The 19,034-nt window shown below is 46.2% G+C and overlaps 1 protein-coding gene across 2 annotated transcripts in view; it reads left to right on the top strand.

The window, feature by feature from the left end:
• The first annotated feature begins 656 nt into the window (after window positions 1-656).
• The window catches only part of LOC131422101 (NADPH--cytochrome P450 reductase), a 72,108-nt gene continuing 53,730 nt past the window's right edge, over window positions 657-19,034 (top strand). The window contains exon 1 of one of the 2 annotated variants that reach the window (XM_058569022.1): window positions 657-687. The gene's annotated coding sequence lies outside the window, so the exon portion shown is untranslated. The remainder of the gene's footprint in view (window positions 688-19,034) is intronic. The other variant, XM_058569020.1, reaches the window with a different exon arrangement.

The raw sequence follows: 19,034 nt of genomic DNA on the forward strand, positions 1-19,034 counted from the left end.
ATCTCCATGACCCTACAACGTATGACCCATGGTAGGAGGCAGAGGTGGGATTCTTACTCCGGACCAAGGCAGCCAGACTTTTCAAACTCGAGACGCCTTCTGTCCCCTTCCCGCATCTTCGGTCCCGTCCTCGCCCCCTGCCTGATCACTTCCCGCCCCGCTACCCAAGCAGGCCTGTATTCCAATCCACACCCTCCGCGGTCAGGCTGCAGGGACCCCGGGCGATCCGTGCATGCAGTTTCCCCATTTTCGAGCGAGGGAACTGAGGGCCGTGAAGGAGAAAAAGCCGCGCACCCACGCGAGCGGCAGGACGCCGGACAGCGCGGCCCACAGCCACGGCCCCGCGGAGACCAACGAGAGGGTGGGCAGCCGGCCCCGGGAACGGCAGGTCCGGGTCGAGATAGGCCGCGAGCGCCCCCACTCCCAGCCCCCCGGAACGACGCGCCTGGCACCCGGGCCCGGCTGCTGAGCCGGGACGCGAGGGGGCGTGGCGGCCAGACCGTACCAAGGGCACAGATTCGCAGGGGGGAGGCCTGGCCCCGAGAGCGCGCGCGCGGCCCGGCTGAGCGGGGCGGTGCCCCCGACGGCCACGCCCCCACCCCCGCCGTCGGCGTGGCGGTGGTAGCGTCTCAGTGGTGCGGGCCTGCGTCCTGCTCAGGTGCCGGGAGAGCTGCCGGGCCGCTCGGGGTGAGTGCGCGCGATCGCGGGCGCGGGGAAGACGAAGTCGGGGCGCGGGGGCTCCGGGGCTGGACGCCTTCTGGCCGCGTCGGACGCCCGGGACCTCGGCGCTGGGGCGGGCTCTCAGGCCGAGTCGCTGGGTGCCTCGCCGGACGCTCGCGCGGAAAACGCGGCTCCTACCTCGGCGCTTCCCGGGATGGCCCTTGCTCTCCAGCTGACCTCTTGCGGCGGCTTGAGGGTCGTCGTTTCCACGGCTCAAGGCGCCCGATGGGCCCTTCGGCCGAGGATCGGGTCTCGGCGTTAGACGGCTCGGGCTCCAGTCCCCGCGCCACCACCCTCAAGCTAAGCCCCTTTTCCTCTCCGAGCCTCAGTTTCCCCGTCTGTACGATGGGCCTCAGGAGGCGGCCAGTTGTTTGGATACCTCACGTAGGAGGCTCTCGATGAGTGGGAATGGGGCCCGAATCTGACCCTGCAGCATCAGGTGGGCTCAATCGAGGGCTAGGGGGAGCCCGCCAGCCCGGGCTTTCCGGGAATCGCTCTGCGTGCTGGCGAGGTCGCGGTACCCCAGGGGGGCAGTGCCCCTCCCAGGCAGGTGCTTTGGCGGCCGCGGCGACGGGTCGTTGGCCGGGCTCAGCTAGGCAGCCGGGACACCCTTAGCGCCTGGGAGCAACTGGGTAAGAGGTCGAGGTCTCCTGGGCGGCGGGGGATGGGTGCTTCAGGGTACTTGACCTCGGCTATTTGCTTTTCATTTAAGGCTAGTCACCATTGTGTAAGCTGATGACCAATACTGAGGAGTTTGAGGCCATTTCCATGAATGTGGCTGCTTCTTCGCTTAGACCCACAAAATGTAACCTTCCTCCTGAGCTGGCGGTTCTAGGGAATAGTGCTAGCGAGGGAGACCGGGCTGGAGTGGGTGGTCCCAGGCTTGAATCTTGGCATCTTGGCAGGACACTTAACTTCTTTGAGCCTCCGTTTCCTCCTCAGTAGCACAGAGAGATACAGCTTATCCTGTTGCCCCGCAGGGTTGGGGTTCTAAAGATCAAAAGAGAGGGTCTTGGAAGGTGACATTGAGAACTGTAACATTCCTTTAAGCTGAGCAGTTAACTAACCCTCTGGTATCCAGTGTCCTCACTCTGCAGAGCTGGAATTCCTCAGGCCCTCTCTCCTCTTGGGGGAGAAGGCCTTGATTCATTAACCACTCACAGGTTCTGCCTACACAAATGCCCTTTGAATGGTTGTGGGTTGGCTTGATCAGAGAAACAGTCCCAAAGTCCCAGTGAAGCAGTGCACCCAGAAGGGATCACTTTCTTTTCTTTGTGTCCCTCTAAGGAGCTCTTTCTTCCTTTTGAGAGAGTGGTCAGTTCCTGAGCTTCTCAGGATTTTCATGCCCCTGCTGTGGGAAACTGTTTCCTTGGGCAGAGAGCTTCATCATTGTCTCAAGTGTCCAAAAACAGAGGTCTGCATTTCAAAGAATGGGATATTGGCCTCCAGTTGTGTTGTGGTGGTGCAAACTTCGGAGTGGGCTTACCTCTCCACAGTTCTTCATGTCTACCACTTGAAGAAATAACAGGTAGGTTTGAGATGAAAGGAGCCCCGGGGATGTGCTTCAGCACCTGGGAAGAGCAGTATTGACTGCAGCCAGCATGAGTAAGGCAGGTGAACACTCCTGGGTGGGATGAGTGTATAAACAGCCACAGGAGGTGTGGGTGCCTGACAAACCTGAACCTTTAGGACCTGTCAGTGACTGGGTTGATCCTTGCTTCACCCCTTGAAAATCAGGATCTGAGTTAGATAGTCCTTGTGTACTTAGGAGGCAGACTGTTTGAAATCAGAACTGCTTGGCAAATCCAGAACTTTTACTTGTTAAACCCATGGAACATTTCAGGTTAATAAGAATTTAGCTCTTAAGCCACTTTTTTTTTCCTGATGGAAGCTTCTGTAGTTGTAAGAACTTTCGTGGTTTCAGAGAGCCCAGCTGCCACTGCACATCTCTCTTTGTGCTTTAGGAGAGCCCGGGGCACTGGGTTAGGGTCAGGAACCTTGGAGTTCAAGCTGGCATTAGCACTGTGTGCCTTTTGGCAAACCACCCCAGGCCTGGGGGCCTCAGTTTAATGCTTTGGGATATAACTCTCTATTATATGTCAGATTCATTTAAAATTTAAAATCAGAAAAAAGTGAAATGGAGAGATGACTTTTTATAAAAATGTATTTTTTCTGTTTACAAGAATATTAAGTGCTCATTATTAAATAAAAAACAGTTATAGAAATATGTAATATAGACAGTGAACATCCCTCATAGCCTTACACTGAGACAAAAAAATCACTGCTAGTAGTATGTATATATTCTCCAGATATTTTTCTTCACATATAAAAACATTTATTATTTAAATTTGTTTTACTTAAAACAACAGAAAAAATTTTTTTCAATTATTTTATTGAGGTCATAATGGTTTATAACATTGTGTAATTTCAGGTGTACATTATTATTTATCAGTTTCTGTATAGACTGCATCGTGCTCACCACCAATAGTCTAATTTTTATCCGTCACCGTATATGTACTCCTTTACCCATTTTGCCTGCCCCCCAACCCCTTTCCCCTCTGGTAACCACTAATCTAAAACAACAGAAATTTTTAACTGTTTAAGCTTTAAACACAAAACTAATAATACTGTTCTGAGGCTTCCTTTTTATTACTTAACATGATGTCTTTCTATCTCACTATGTAAAGATCTACCTCATTCTTTTTTTTAACCTCATTCTTTTTAAAAATGACAGAAGGTTCTAGTTACCAGTATTATTGAAAACAAGTTGCTGCTGTTTGCAGCTCTTTGCTTATGAATCCTGCTGCAGTCGGCAGCTTGCTCTTTATCCTTGTGCAGTTGGGTAAATATTTTTGCATAATGAATTCTTAGACGTGGAAGGGCTGGAACAATGTTTGTGAGCTTTTAAGTGTATTTAACAGATATCGACTCCCTGTGATATCCCAGGCAGTACTTGAGGTGCAAGGGGATAGCAGTAAACACAACAGACACATCCCTCATGGATCTGATCTTCGAGTGGGGGAGACAACACTCACGGTTTGTCAAATGATGATCGATAATTTGGGATTTAACTTTCTATTATATGTCAGGGTCATTTAAAAATTAAAATCAGAACAAAGTGAAATGGGGAAATGACTGTTTTTATAAAAATGGTATTTTTGTAAGTGCTCATTATTAAAAAAAGACCATTACAGAAACATGCACTGTGGACGGCAAATGTCCTTCATAGAAGCCTCACACTGAGACATTTTCTCAATGGAGGTAAATCATGCCGAGGAGTGTGTGTGTTTATAGAAATAATGTGACTTGAAATGTCAATAGATAGTGCCAAACTCCCCTCCAAAAATGCTATCTTGTTATGTTCCCACCAGCAGAAACTCATCATTTTTAAATTCAGAATTTTAAGACATGTTGTGAAGACTAGCTGCTAATGGCAGAGGTGCTTTTAGTTCAGGAAAATTTATGCCAGACTCCGTGCTAAGTTTGTATTATATATACACGTGTGTATGTGTATATACACACATATTGTGTATGTATATATATATATTTTTAAGTTCTGATGACCCCAAAAGGTTGACGTGCCCATGCCTGCTCTGCAGCTGGATGGGCATCTCAGAGACTAAATCACTTGCTGAAGGCTGTGAGCGTCAAGCTGAGGCCTCACCCAGGGCTGTCTGCTTCCAGAGCCCTCGCTCCTCTTTTTGTGCTGTGATATCTCATTTTCTGACTGTAGAGGATTGCGGGTTTTTTTTTTTTGATGGAAGGGAAATCTCCTAGTATATATAATACTTAATAATATGATTGTTCCTCCTCACTTCCAGTACCACAAAGCACAAGTAAGTATGTCTGTCTTATATGTCTCACTGTACATTTCATTATAGTGTAAGAAACATAAGTGAAATGAGTATCTTACAGAGAGATAGATGATGCCAGTTCTTCTTTTATTATTCTTATTATATAGGCTATAAAACAAAAACTGTTTTCCTGTGCAGTTCTGTTATCGGGCGTTTGATAGAAATTTGGACTCACTGGGCAGGAGGGGACAAGCTCCTGGGTCAGAGGTAGCTTCCCAGCTTAGGCAGGCGTTGGCCCACGCCAGGCCTTACTGTCTTCATCCATGAAGTGGGGGAAAGAGTCCCCACTCCACCTACCTCCTGTGTTTATTTCTCAGCAGTTAATTTTCCCTGTTCTTGGCAATGTTTCCATCCTGTGGAATGACACTTAAAAAGCATATATTTGGCCTAAGCTTCTATGTGTAGGGCCTGGTTCAGGCTCTTGAGAACTCTGATGGGACGGAACCAGCAGAGAAGTAAACAGTTATGGCAGAGGCTGTTGAGGTCATTCTTGAGATAATGCGTGTGAGGTGCTTATTCTTGGTGCTGAGCCTGGTGTGCGCTGGGGAGCACTCAGGATGAGCTGCCTGGTTGTGGGGGGTCATGCAAGCTCCACAGATGTGGTGACGTGTGAGTTGGGTCTTGGAGAGTAGGTAGGAATTCCCTGAGCCCACCAAGGCGCACCTTTTCTGGGCGTGTAGGGTGTAGGTTGCGTGAGGCTTGGAAGCAATTGAGGCTTACCTGAAGGAGTCTTGTGAACCATGCCAAGTGATGGGGAGGCTTTTCCGTAGGTCAGTGATGTGACTAGCACAGAGCAGTGTTTTTTTTTGTTTTTTTTTTTTTTGCTGAGGAAGATTTGCCCTGAGCTAACAGCTGTTAGCAATCTTCCTTTTTTTTTTTTTTTTTTGCTTGAGAAAGATTAGCCCTAAGCTAATATCTTTGCCAACCTTTCTCTAATTTGTATGTGGGTTGCTGCCTCAGCGTGGCTGATGTGTGGTGTAAGTCCGCGACTGGGATCCAAACCCGCTAACCTGGGCCTCTGAAGCGGAGCATGCTGAACTTAACCACTACGCCACAGGGCCGGCCCCCCACAGCGGTGTTTTCTTGTATTGGGTTTTCAGACTTTCTTAGTGTCCACTGTCCTCTCTGGGCAAACTCATAATTTAGAAATCTCATTCTGCCTAAATCTGTATCATACTGTTTTAGAGCTCTCTGTCTTAGGAGTGTTTTTCCTTCTCTAGCCCCTCCCCAAGTGAGGTGTTTACATTAGTTGTGTATCTGTGTGTGAAGGTGGAGGAGTTCCCTGGGGCAAAGTATGGCTCTTTGCAAGCTGGTGGTTCCTGGTCGTTGGGTCCACTGGAGTGAAATTCATCAGCATCTGTTATGCCTGATGCTGGTTGGTGTGGCAACTGGATTAACACTTGTGTATGTTGTGGACAAGGCACCTGGGGGCCAGGTCCTTCTCCTGGGTGGAAAACTGCTAATGTGGGGGACTTATTTTTTTCACTTATAAAGAGGTGACTCTGGTGGGGAAATCTAAGAATTATCCTTTAATTGGAGTGCCAGAGGGTGAGGCATTCTGATCTCCTTTGCACAGCGTCTGTACACAGCTGAGAGAATCATACACGTGCTTCCCAGAAATTAGTCAGTTTCAAGAATATAGTGATGGCCCAGCTTGTGGTGCCATCAGCTGTGGACTGTTTCTGAGAACTAGGTTCTTTAGGACACATCCTGTGGTAGGAAAATAGAATGGGAAAAGCTGGTTTTAGTCCCCCTGGTCATCATACTGGGGGAAGATGGACCCTGGGCGGGTGTGCCCTCTGGTGTGAGACTTACATGATTTACCTCTAGGTGAAATTTATGGATCATGTTTTGTCATTTCTTTTTATCTCCTCTAGTTTTATCTTCAGTGCCTTTTCCTGTGGCCCTGCCCACCCCACCCTGTTGGCGGAGCTCAGCCTCCACACCCCCTCTTGCTCTGGTGCTTGTGTAAGAGTGCTGTGATTTTGTGAGCCTTTGATCCTCGGGGCACACGTCATCATTGCCGTGGGTAGGCTGGGTCTGTACAAAGGTTTGAGGGCTGGGTAGGAACACATGAACTTGTGCTCACCTTCTCTGAACCCAGAAGTGTTGACTATGTATCTGTAGGTCATTTGGGGTCAGTTTTCAACACGGCAAACAGGGTTGGCAATTCTTGAATACATGGGAGAATGTATTAGCCAATTGTGTCCGGCTGCTTTCAGGGGTGAGGTTTGGGTTGGGACACATTCCAGGCGTCGGGAGGTTTCCCATCAGAGATTTGTGGTCTTGTGAAGAAGAGCATTTGTTGGTTTCAGTTAACGGTTTCAGAGCCTTTGCGGTTATGGTGTTACATGGAAGTGGAGACACAGTCCCTTTTGTAATGTGATCTGCAAACTCTAAAAGGTCATTTAGCATGACAGCAGTGATGGAAAAGCCCCATCCAGCCTACCTGAAACCCCCACCAGTAAAGTCTCTGTCCTGTTAGTGACCTCACCATCTTCCTCCTGGTCCCTGAAGCTCTAAGGACAAAAGACATTTTCCTCTTTTCTCTCATCTTTTTTTTTTTTTTTTTCTTTTCTCTCATCTTTATTCTGGGTTTCCGCCACCATGCAGTCCTGTCCATTTTTAGTCTTTGAATCTCTTTCCACTGCCGTGGCACTTGTCACTGCCTCTGTGCTAGCCACCTAATTGGCCTCCCTGAGTTGGTAATACTTCCTCCCCACTCCTCCTCATCGCTTCTCAAGATCTGTCCATGGTCCCACTGCTGGCTTGATCTCGAAGCCCTGCTTTATCACCCCTCCTTTGCTGAAATCAGTCACTCTCGCTGTCTTAGTGTTCTGTGGGTTTTTTCCCTTCTCGTCCATCCATAAAGAATATGGAAATGGCTTATAATAAAAGGAGTCTAATTTCCCCCCTCCTTGATGGCAATATGGTTGGAACATAATGTGGATTAAGTGAGGACAGGGAACTTCCCCATCACTTCCGTGAGTGTAAGCCAGTGTGTAGAACAGCACCAGGCGTAAGGTAGGCACTCAGTAAGTACTAACTGGATGAATGGAAGTATAAATGGATGACTGAATAATTATGGCTTCTCTCTCCCAAGTGGACTGGTAAGCTTTCTCCTGCATATTAACTGGCCCAGATGTCAATATTGGGTCTGATCTGTATTTTTCAAGATTATTCTAAGGTATAATATGAACTTTTTGCAGGATTTTAGTTTTCCATCCAGGTATGAAATTTTAAGTGTTTCAAGTTCCTCCTGCAATTGATAGTTTATTCAATAATTAATTCAATAGTTAATCATTTTCTAATTGAAGAAGAGAAGGAACTTGGGTATCCCCCCCATAGTATTCTAAGTCTTTCTAGATATTTCTAGATCAGTGACCTAGATGCCAAAAACATGAATACATTTTTTTTTTGTGTGTGTGAGGAGATCAGCCCTGAGCTAACATCCGCCAATCCTCCTCTTTTTTTTTTTTTGCTGAGGAAGATGGCCCTGGGCTAACATCGGTGCCTATCTTCCTCCACTTTATATGGGACGCCGCCACAGCATGGCTCACCAAGCAGTGCGTCGGTGCGCGCCCGGGATCCGAACCAGCGAACCCCGGGCCGCCGCAGCGGAGTGCGCGCACTTAACCGCTTGCGCCACCGGGCCGGCCCCATGAATACATTTTTTTGATTTTAAAAATTCTAATGAAATGAATAAAAGGGGTCTAGTCTAACCTTTGAGTGTCTGTTGTATGTCAGGTCCTGTGCTGGGTGTTTTGTATTTCATGAGATGATCGGAACACTGTGAGGATGGTCGGTGAGGGGACTGAGGCTAGTGAAAAGCGAGTTGCCCGGGGTCCCCTGGTGTGGGTGGCGTGTTCTTTCATGGCTCAACTGGGTTTTTTGTTTTGTTTTGTTTTGTTTTGTTTTGTTTTGTGAGGAGATCGGCCCTGAGCTAACATCCGATCCCAATCCTCCTCTTTTTGCTGAGGGAGACTGGCCCTGGGCTAACATCCGTGTCCATCTTCCTCTATATGGGACGCCGCCACAGCATGGCCTGACAAGCAGTGCGTCGGTGCGCGCCCGGGATCCGAACCTGTGAACCCTGGGCCCCCGAAGCGGAGTGCGCGCACTTAACCTCTGCACCACCAGGTCGGCCCCTCAACTGGGTTTTTAAGTTTATTAAATTTCAAGGCTCATACTCTCCTCAGCAAACCAAAACCCATGGAAAGAACTAGTAATTGCGAGAAGGACACCGGGAAGCAGGTAATTGTACCAAAAGACAGTCAAGGGAAGCTATTGTGATTGAGCGCAAAATTCAGCTCAGTTTCCTGGAAGACAAGGCAAAGAAGGACGGGATTGCACAGCAAGCATTCTTGAACAAAGGAAGCAGATCAGTTTATCACAAGAAGCGCTTTTCCTGGGACCTTCGTATAAGGTCCATTGAATAAGGCATTGGGCAGCAGTCTGCATACTCAGCAGGTGTTTGTAGAGCGCCTCGTGTGTACCAGGCCCTCTAGGAGGTGCGGGGACTGCACGTGTGTGTGGACAAGACTGACAGGATGATGATGGCTTAGGCTAGGCTGAGGGAATGTTCTAGAGAACAGAGGAGCGTGGCCCACAGGTAGCTGTTTCTGGGACCCACTTGGGTAAGGGCAGAGAACTTCAGGCCCTGTTATAATACTGTAAGGGCAGATCTTTGAGGGGATGGGAGCAAGAGAACAGAATCAGAGTGATGTATTGTGTCAGGTAAGGGTAGAGCTGGAGAATCTGGGAGAGTGAGTGGGGAGAGATCCTTTGCCAGAGGTCTGAGGCAGACAGTCCAAAGTGAAGGTCCTGAGGTTCTTAGCACATCCCAGACGTAGTGTCCTGCCGTTTTGCTGTGAAAGTTGAAAAGCCTGGCTTGGCCCTTGCCCCTTAGTGGATGACCATAGGCAGATCCAGGAGTTCTCAGGAGACAGCACGGGTTCTGTTCAAATACTCCTGGTTGAAGGGCCAGCATGCTGTTCCATCGAGTGTGGAGTGATGACTCTGGTCCGGGAGATTTTGATGATTCAGTCATTCAGTGAATGTATGTTGAGCAGCATGTCATGCCAGGCCTCTTGAGCACTATGGGTACAGAAACGCAAGCTAGCCTCAGCCAGACACCAGCCTCCACCGTGTCTCCAGTTGTTTCTGTCACATGCCGTCAAGTCGGTTCCGACTCTTGGTGACTCTGAATGAGTGATGTCCACAGTGTCCTGTCCTCAGCAGCCCTACTCAGCTTCTGTACACTCGTGCCCATGGCTTTCTTTATGGAGTCAATCCATGTCATATTTAGTCTTCTTTTCCTGCTGCCTTCTACTTTTCCCAGCATTATTGTCTTTTCCAAAGAATCCTGCCTTCTCCTGAAGTGCCCAAAGTGAGAGAGCCTGCGTTTTATCATTTTTGCCTCCAGCGACAGTTCAGGCTTAGCTTGCTCCAGGACCCACTTGTTCGTCTTTCTGGCAGTCCAGGATGTCCGCAGAGCTCTCCTCCAACACTGTATTTCAAATGAATCCGTTTTTCTTCTGTCAGCCGTCTTCTCCGTCCAGCTTTCACACCCATACATAGTAATTGGGAATACAAGGGTGGGCATAATCTTAGCCTTGGTCGCTAATGACACTTCGTTACACTTGATGATCTTTCCTAATTTTTTCATTGCTGCCCTTCTAAGTTTCAGTCGTCTCTTGATTTCTTAAGTGCAGTCTCCATTTAAATTGATTACTGAACCAAGGTAGACAAAATCTTTAACAATTTCAACGTCTTCATTGTCTACGTTAAAGTTGTGTCATTCTTCGTTAGTCATGATTTTTGTCTTCCTGATGTTCAGTGCAGTCCTGTTTCTGTATTTTCTTCTTTCACTTTCTTCAGAAGTTGTTTCAAGTCATTGCTGCTTCCTGCCAGTAAGATGGTGTCATCTGCATGTCTTAGATGGTTGACATTTCTTCCATCAGTTTCACTTCTCCTGCATCTGAGTCTAGCCCAGTCTAGCCCAGTTTTTTGTATGAGATGTTCTGCGTAGAGATTAAACAGATAAGGGGATAAAATGCACCCTTGTCTGACACCTTTGCCTATAAGAAACCATTCTCTCTCTCCATCTTCTGCCCTGATAGTGGCTTCTTGTCGACAATGCAGGTTACCATCAGGACAATCAAGGGCTGAGTATGCCCATTTCTTTCAGCAGCCCATAGATTTCATGATCCATGCAGTCAAAGACATTACTATAGATTGTAAAACATAGACTAACCTTCTTCTGAAATTCTTTGGAGCACTCCAGTAGCCAACAAATAATTGCAATTAGATCTCGTGTGCCTCTTCCTTTTCGAAATCCAGCTTGGACAGCAGGCATTTCTTGCTCCATTTAAGGTAAAAGCCTTTGTTGCAGCGCCTTGAGCATCACTTTATTGGCCTGGGAAATTAGAGCAGTGGTCACATAGTTACTGCGCTTCTTGGCATCTCCTTTCTTGGGGATTGGGATACGTATTGAGTGTTTCCAGTCTGTAGGCCACTGTTTTGTTTTCCATATTTGTTGGCATATTCTTGTTAGGATTTTGACAGATTCAGTCTCTATGGCTGGAAATAACTCCATCAATATCCCATCTACTCTGGTGACTTATTTCTTCCCAGTACTTTCAAGGCAGCTTTCGCTTCACTTTCTAGAATTGCAGGTTCTTCCTCATAGGAATCTTCCTCAAAGGCATCTGTCATTGTTTTGCCCTTTCTGCATAGATCTCCAGTGTACTATTTCCACTTTCCCTTTACTTTCTCCTGATCAAGTAGTGTGCTTCCCTGTTGGTCATTCAGCATTCCTCATCTAGGTTTAAATTTCCTGTTGATTTCTTGAACCTTCTGGAAAAGACCTCTTGTTCTTCCTTTTTGTTGTTCTCTTCTATCTCTGCATTAGCCGTTAGAGTGGTTCTCTCCATCTTCACCTAATAGGCCCTGAAAAACTGCATTCAGGATTCTAACCCTGCTTTTATTACCTTTTACTTTTGTTCCTTGCCTCTCCTACTAACAATTTTCAGTGTTTCTTCTGACATCCATCTCGATATTTCTTTTCTTTTTACTTCAGGCACTGTCTTCATATTCTTCCTTAATAATATTTCTGGTTTCAACCCATAGTTCTTCTGGGTGTCAGCCAGCTAAGTTCAGCAATGCAAATCTGGTTTTTATGTGGACTTGGTTCGCCGGGAGTGTTTGCGTCGTGTTCTGGCGCTAGGGTTCTTTCAGTGCTCCTCTTCAGCTTTGCTCCGATATTCGATGTTAACAGTTCACGGTCAGGACCACAGTCTGCTCCTGGGCTTGTTCTGGCAGAGAGAACACAGCCTCTCCATCTCCTGCTTCCAACCACGCGGTCTGTTTGATTTCTGTATTGGCTTCTGGTGAAATCCATGTAGACAGCCATCTGCTCAGTTGCTTTAAGTACGTATTTGTGATGGACAGATTGTTGGCTTTGCAGAAATCCCGAGCCTGTCTCCTGCTCCATTTCTGACCCCTAGTCCAAATTTTCTGACGTTGTTTGATTCTGCTTTATTACCTACTTTTGCTTTCTAGTCACCTATAATTAGCATGTCTTGTTCAGGTATATGATCAATTTCTTCTTGGATATGTGCGTAGAATCTTTTGGTTTCATCTTCTTCAGCATCTTTGGCTGGAGCATAGACTTGGATGATGGTGTGTTAATATGTCTTCCCAGAAGTCTGATTGATATTATTTGATCAGACCTTGCATTCGAGCCCTAACTGCCTGTGCCTCAGTATGAGAGCCAGCCGTTTCTTCTGAGTTTCTCATTTCTCAAGTACAACACTTTGTAGTCGTCTGACCGAAAGTGTCCCATTCCAGTCCATTTCAGTTCACTAATGCCAAGCACTATATTTAAACGTTCCTTTTCTTGCTTTACAACTTGCATTTATCTTGGTTCCTGCTTCTCACGTTCCATGTTCCAGTTGTGCGTGTTAAACAGCATCAGACTTTCCTTTCATCTTTGTGCACTTCAGCTGCTAGACGTCCTTCTGGCTTTAGTCTGGTTGTGTCCTCAGCAACAGTGCTGTTTGTACTTGCTCTTTGCTCATCCGCAGGAACTGTTTGAGTGTCCAGCCTGGGGCGAGGGCAGTCTTATCTTCCAGCAGTATCTCCTATTTCATTTGGGACTGTCTCATCATAGAGTTTTCAAGGAAAAAAAAAAAAAAAGTTTAAGAGAAAAAGAAAAAGGGAAAATACAGTGGTGGTTTACCATTGCCTTCTGCTGCACGGTGTGTGGGTCCAAACCTCACGTGCTCAGGTCCATGGTGTCTCAATCACCAAACACCTACGAAATGTAGGTGCCCGTGTGGCGTGTCTCCAGGGGTTATTTACTTTTGAGCAATGCTGTCACCTACTGGTACAGCCAGGATGCTAACTGCAAAATGAACCCAGGTCATTCGGTGAAGCAACTTCTATCTGTAACTTTGACTTGTTCTAAAAAAGTTTTGAAGGACATACAGATGGGTGATAGAGTGGCTCTGGTGCCATTTAGTCTGGGTTTAAAACCTGTTCTACTGCTTATCAGCTCCCTGACTTGGACAAGGTACTTTTTAACCTCTGTGATAATTACAGATCCTATACCTAAGAGGGTTGTTGCAAGGATGAAATGAAATAGTAGAATGTCATAGTGTAAATGCGTAATACATGTTCATTATTGTTACAATTGCTATTTATTTAGAAAAAAATAAATAGATGAGGCAAATAGAAAGTGATGGAGGGGGACCTAGGGTTAAGGATAGTATATGGCTGCTAGAGGCTCTTTAGATTTGTTCAGAGTTTCCTGATGTCCAGAGCAAAGAGGGGAAGACAGATCCGGAATGGGGAGTGGCTGTTGATGGGTCCGAGATTTCTTTCTGGGGCAATGAAACTGTTCTGGAATTAGATAGCAGTGATGATTGCACAATAGGTGAATTACTGAAAACCACTGAATTGTATACTTTAAAATGGTGAATTGTATGTGCGTGACTTATATCTCCTAGTGTATAGGTCACAAGTCTTTGAGCAACTTGACTCCCACTAGTTCTGCCACCAGCTCCTGCTCGCCTCGAGCGAGATCTGCACACCTGCAGCAGACGCGGTTACCGCTCACTGCATTCTTCTGTGCTCCCCCCACATTTCCTAGCCTTCTTGAAGTTAACCTCAGCTAACGATCAGTGAGAAGGAATGGCGTGTGTCACTTCTGGCCTGAAGCATTTAACAGCTGGGGCTGATTCCTCTTCTAGTCTTCCCATCACAGCAATGCTTGACTTTACATGGTGAGGTCACAAGGAAAAAGCTGCTTGACCTACTGAGTCCCTTTATGGAAGCCGAGAGCCTAGCAGAGTCACCTTCCCTACACTGGACATTGCATAAAGCTATGCATTAAGCCACTTGGGGAGTGGGTCGGTGCTCGGAGGAGGACACCTTTTCCCGGTATTGTGGCCTAGAGAAATGTCCTCAGTGCCCCTCCTACGTGTGTGCTGTGTGATGTGGTGGGCATCTTTTCTAACAGGAAGCCACGGCAGATGCAGGTGTGGCCCCACAGCGTGCTGCGGCCAAGTCTGCAGCTTTCCTGGCAGTCTGCCAGAGGGAGCACTAACCGTCAGCCTCAGGAGCGTCTCACGTGACCTAGTGTACCTGTCAAGACTGACAGCATGGTGTAATGTCAGGCCAGCACTGAGGGATTTTGTCTTTCTACTCCCTAAGAGAACGTGGTTGGGGCAATAAGAAACTGTTGTCATCTAATGGTTTAGTGCTGTGGCCAGTCCTATGACTGGTATAATAATTGCAGATGCTTTTATAGACACCACAAGACAGTCCTCTGTCACCATGGCATCTGATTATTACTGACTTGTTCATGTTGTTGTGAGTTTTTAATAGTCCTGCTCCCCAAATCCTACAACTTAAAAGCATGATGTGAATTCACAGACACAGACCACGGAGATGACCTACATTTGGTGCTCAACACACATTTGATTGACACCAGCCTTTAGTGCGTGGCAGTGGCCTAATGTCAAGGTGAAATGCAGGCAAAGCTGGGGGGTACAAAACAATGCCATCTGAGACCTCAGCCCAATGGCAGTCTGGCCTGACCTCTTGATAAAACCTGGCCTTTCAGGAAGTGGATGCCCACATCTGTCAGGCAGTCTTTCATTAGTAGTCTTGCTTCCTGTCAACTCATGGGAAGAGTGAGTCTGAAGCCACTTTTTGGACAGAAGGAAGGCGCTGCCTGAGACCTGCTCTGCCCAGAACAGCCTTCTGTGACTTGTGGTCCTTGCTGCCCTAGCAGAAACTCACATTTTGCTGAATGGCACAGTCTACTGCTGGCTGAAGCTGGGGTGACTGGCCAGCATGAGAACCAACTGGGACCATTGTGAGCAAGGAGTTGGGCCACACCTTTCTTGTCTGTGGATAGCAAATCATAGCTGGAGTTGCAACAACAAGTGGCAAAGAGGGTCTCACAAGGCCCTTAATCTACCTCTTTGAGTAGTTGGTGTTTGTGGTATTCCTGCCCCGAATGCATAACTTCACTCCAATCGTGAGAAAATGTCAGTCTAACCCAAGCTGAGGGGCATTCTACCAAGTAACTGACCAGTACTCTCCAAAAGTAATTTGCTCGGCCCTTAGGTCTTTGAATCTGTGTCTGTAAAATGGGTGAAATGCTATTCATCTAAATGGGTTTATCATAAAAATCAAAAGAAGGAGCTTGTGTAAAGTGCCTAGCATGCTGCTTGGCACACAGTGGGTGTCGAGTCAATGTTAGTTCCCATTGCCTCCTCCTGCCTAGTGAGTGGGCACTGCACACGGTGCTGAATAGGACTGTGCAGGCCTTTCTCTCTCCTGCAATTCTGAATGCTTGTTTTTTGAGAACCAAGGGTACTAATCCTTGTTTCTTGGAGTTTATGAGGAATCCAGGTCATCAGACATTTAGTCAACACTTCCTAAAGGAGTACAAAGATGAGTAAGACATAATTTTTGGTCTTAAGGAGTTCATAATCAGGTGAGAGAAGTGGGCACGATGCCAGGCAGATGCTGCCACGTGCCATAGCGGAGCACGAGTGTGCAGCAGGGAGGGGAGATCTTATGGGGGAAAGGCACTTTAGATGATCCTTGAAGATATAGCTTTGACGGCTCCAGACAGAAAGGGAGGCACATTCTTAGGACAGAGAGAACAGTGAAGCAAACACAGGCAGCAGTGTATAAGTTGTATCTAGGGAAGCTGATAAGAAGTCCCTGCAATAAGGATGCTACTGGATTTTTTTTTAACTTTTTATTTTTAACCAATTTTTGACTTACAGAAAAGTTGCAAAAATGGTCCAAAGAGTTTCATTATATTTCTCACCCAGCTTCCCCTGATGTTAACATCTTACATAATTATAATACAATTATCAAGAATAGGAAATTAACATTGGTACAATATCATTAACTAAACCAGGGGTCGGCAAACTTTTTCTGTAAAGAGCCAGATAGTAAATACTTCAGGCTTTGTGAGCCCTGAGGTCCCTGTCACAACTACCCAACTCTGTTGTTTTAGCAAGAAAGCAGCCACAGATAATCTGTAAATGGATGAGCATGACTGTGTTCCAGTAAAACTTTATTTTCAAAAACAGTCGGCAGGGCCGGCCCTGTGGCTTAGCGGTTAAGTGTGCGCGCTCTGCTGCTGGCGACCCAGGTTCGGATCCCGGGCGCACCACTTCTCTGGCCATGCTGAGGCCGTGTCCCACATACATCAACTAGAAGGATGTGCAGCTATGACATACAACTATCTACTGGGGTTTTGGGGGGAAAAAAATAAATAAAAATAAAATCTTTAAAAAAAAAAAAACAGTCGGCAGACGGGGCTTGGCCTGTAGGCCAGAGTTTGCAAACCCCTGAACTGAACTACATCTCTTACTAGAATTTCTTCAGTTTTTCCGCTAATGTCTTCTTTCTGTTTCAGGATCCTATCCAGGATCCCACCTTGTATTTGGTTGTCATGTCTCCTTATTCTCCTCTCATCTCTGACAGTTCCTTCGCCTTTCGTAAACCTTGATGCTTTTGAAGAGTACCAGTCAGTTATTTGGTAGAATGCCCCTCAGTTTGGGTTCAACTGATGTTTTCTCATGACTGGAGTGAGGATGATATGCATTTGGGGCAAGAATATCGCCAAGATGGTGTTGTGTCCTTCTCAGTGCATTGTCTCAAGGAGTTTGTTAGTGGTGATGTCTACCTTGATCTCTTGGTTAGGTTGGTGTCTGCAGGATTTCTCCACTGTAAAGTTACCATTTTTCCCGTCGTAGTTAATAAGTATTTTGGGGGAGAAACTGTGAGACTCTGCAAATCCTGTTTCTCCAGGGATTTTTGCCTGCTAATTTTAGCATGTCCAATGTAGATCTTATCTGCAACAATTATTACTGTGGTATTTGTCTAATGGTAATTCTCTATTTCCCTCTTTCCTTTTACATTTATTAGTTGGAATTCTACTGTGAGGAAGAGCTGTTCCCTCTCTCTCAGTTATTTATTTATGTGATTATGTCAGTGTGGACTCATGGATATTAATTTATCCTGTGGTTAAAAATCCTGTACTCTACTAGCAGTGAACAATCCGAAATTAAGAAAACAATTCCATTTACAACAGCATCAAAAAGAATAAAATACTGGTGCCGGGCCGGTGGCATAGGGGTTAAGTCCAGCACCCTCCACTTCGGCGGCCCAGGTTCACAGGTTCGGATCCCAGGTGCGGGATCTACACCACTCATCAAGCCATGCTGTGGCAGCAACCCACATACAAAATAGAGGAAGATTGGCACAGATGTTAGCTCAGAGTGAATCTTCCTCACCAAAAAAAAAAAAAAAGAGAGAGAGTGAAAAGACAACTCACATAGTAGGAAAAAGTATTTGCAAGTTATATATCTGATAAGGGTCTAGTATCTAGAATCTATAAAGAACTCTTCTAGCTCAACAACAACAAGAAAACAACCCAATTAAAAAATGAGCAAAGGCTCTAAATAGATATTTTTCCCAAGAAGGTATACAAAGGGCCAACAAGCGCATGAAAAGATTCTCAATATCATTAGTCGTTAGGGAAATGCAAATCAAATGCAAATCTCAAGCACAATGAGATCCCACTTCACGCCCACTAGGATGGCTATTTTTTTTTTTAAAGATTTTATTTTATTTATTTATTTATTTATTTTTGTGAGGAAGATCAGCCCTGAGCTAACGTCCATGCTAATCCTCCTCTTTTTGCTGAGGAAGACCGGCTCTGAGCTAACATCTATTGCCAATCCTCCTCCTTTTTCCACCCCCCCCCCAAAAAGCCCCAGTAGATAGTTGTATGTCATAGCTGCACATCCTTCTAGTTGCTCTATGTGGGACGCGGCCTCAGCATGGCCGGAGAAGCGGTGCGTCGGTGTGCACCCAGGATCCGAACCCAGGCCGCCAGTAGCGGAGTGCGCACACTTAACGACTAAGCCACGGGGCCGGCCCAGGATGGCTATTTAAACTGAAACAAAACCAGGAAATAACTCACGTTGGTGAGAATGTGGAGAAATTGGAACCCTCGTACGTTGTTGTTGAGAACGTGAAGTGGTACATTTGCTGTGGAAAACAGTTTGGTATTTCCTTAGTACCTTCAGCATAGGATTACCATATGACCCAACAATTGCACTTCTAGTTATATACCCAAGAGAATTGAAGAGATATGCTCCAACAAATACTTATACATGAAAGTAGCAGCATTATTTATAATATCCAAAGATTGGAAACAACCCAAATATCCATCACGTGATGAATGGATAAACAAAATATGGTCTATCCATACAATGGAATATTATTCAGCCATAAAAAGGAATGAGGGAGTGATACATATACAGTGTGGATGAGCCCTTAACACATTATGTTAAGTGAAAGAAGCCAGTCACAAAGGAACACATATTCATGGTTCCATTTATATGCAACATCCATAATAGGTAAATTCACAGAGACAGAAAGTAGATTATTGGTTGCCAGGGGCCGGGCAATGAGGAATGACTGCTTAATGGGTACAGTGTTTCCTTTTGGGGTGATGAAAAACTTCTGGAAGGAGATAGTGGTGATGGTTGCACAACATTTTGAATGTACTTAATGCCACTGCACTGGACACTTTATTTATTTATTTTTTTGGTGAGGAAGATCAGCCCTGAGCTAACATCCAATGCAAAGCCTCCTCTTTTTACCAAGGAAGACTGGCCCTGAGCTAACATCCGTGCCCATCTTCCTCTACTTTATACGGGACGCCGCCACACCATGGCTTGACAAGCGGTGTGTCTGTGTGCGTGCCCAGGATCTGAACCCACGAACCCTGGGCCGCCAAAGCAGAGCGCGCGCACTTAACTGCTGCTCCACTGGACCGGCCCCTGGACACTTTAAAATAGTAAAATGGTAAATTTTATGTTATGTGTATTTTACCACAATAAAAAAATAACCTTA

The sequence above is a fragment of the Diceros bicornis genome, chromosome 26, assembly GCF_020826845.1.
Source record: "Diceros bicornis minor isolate mBicDic1 chromosome 26, mDicBic1.mat.cur, whole genome shotgun sequence".
Lineage (NCBI taxonomy): Eukaryota > Metazoa > Chordata > Mammalia > Perissodactyla > Rhinocerotidae > Diceros > Diceros bicornis.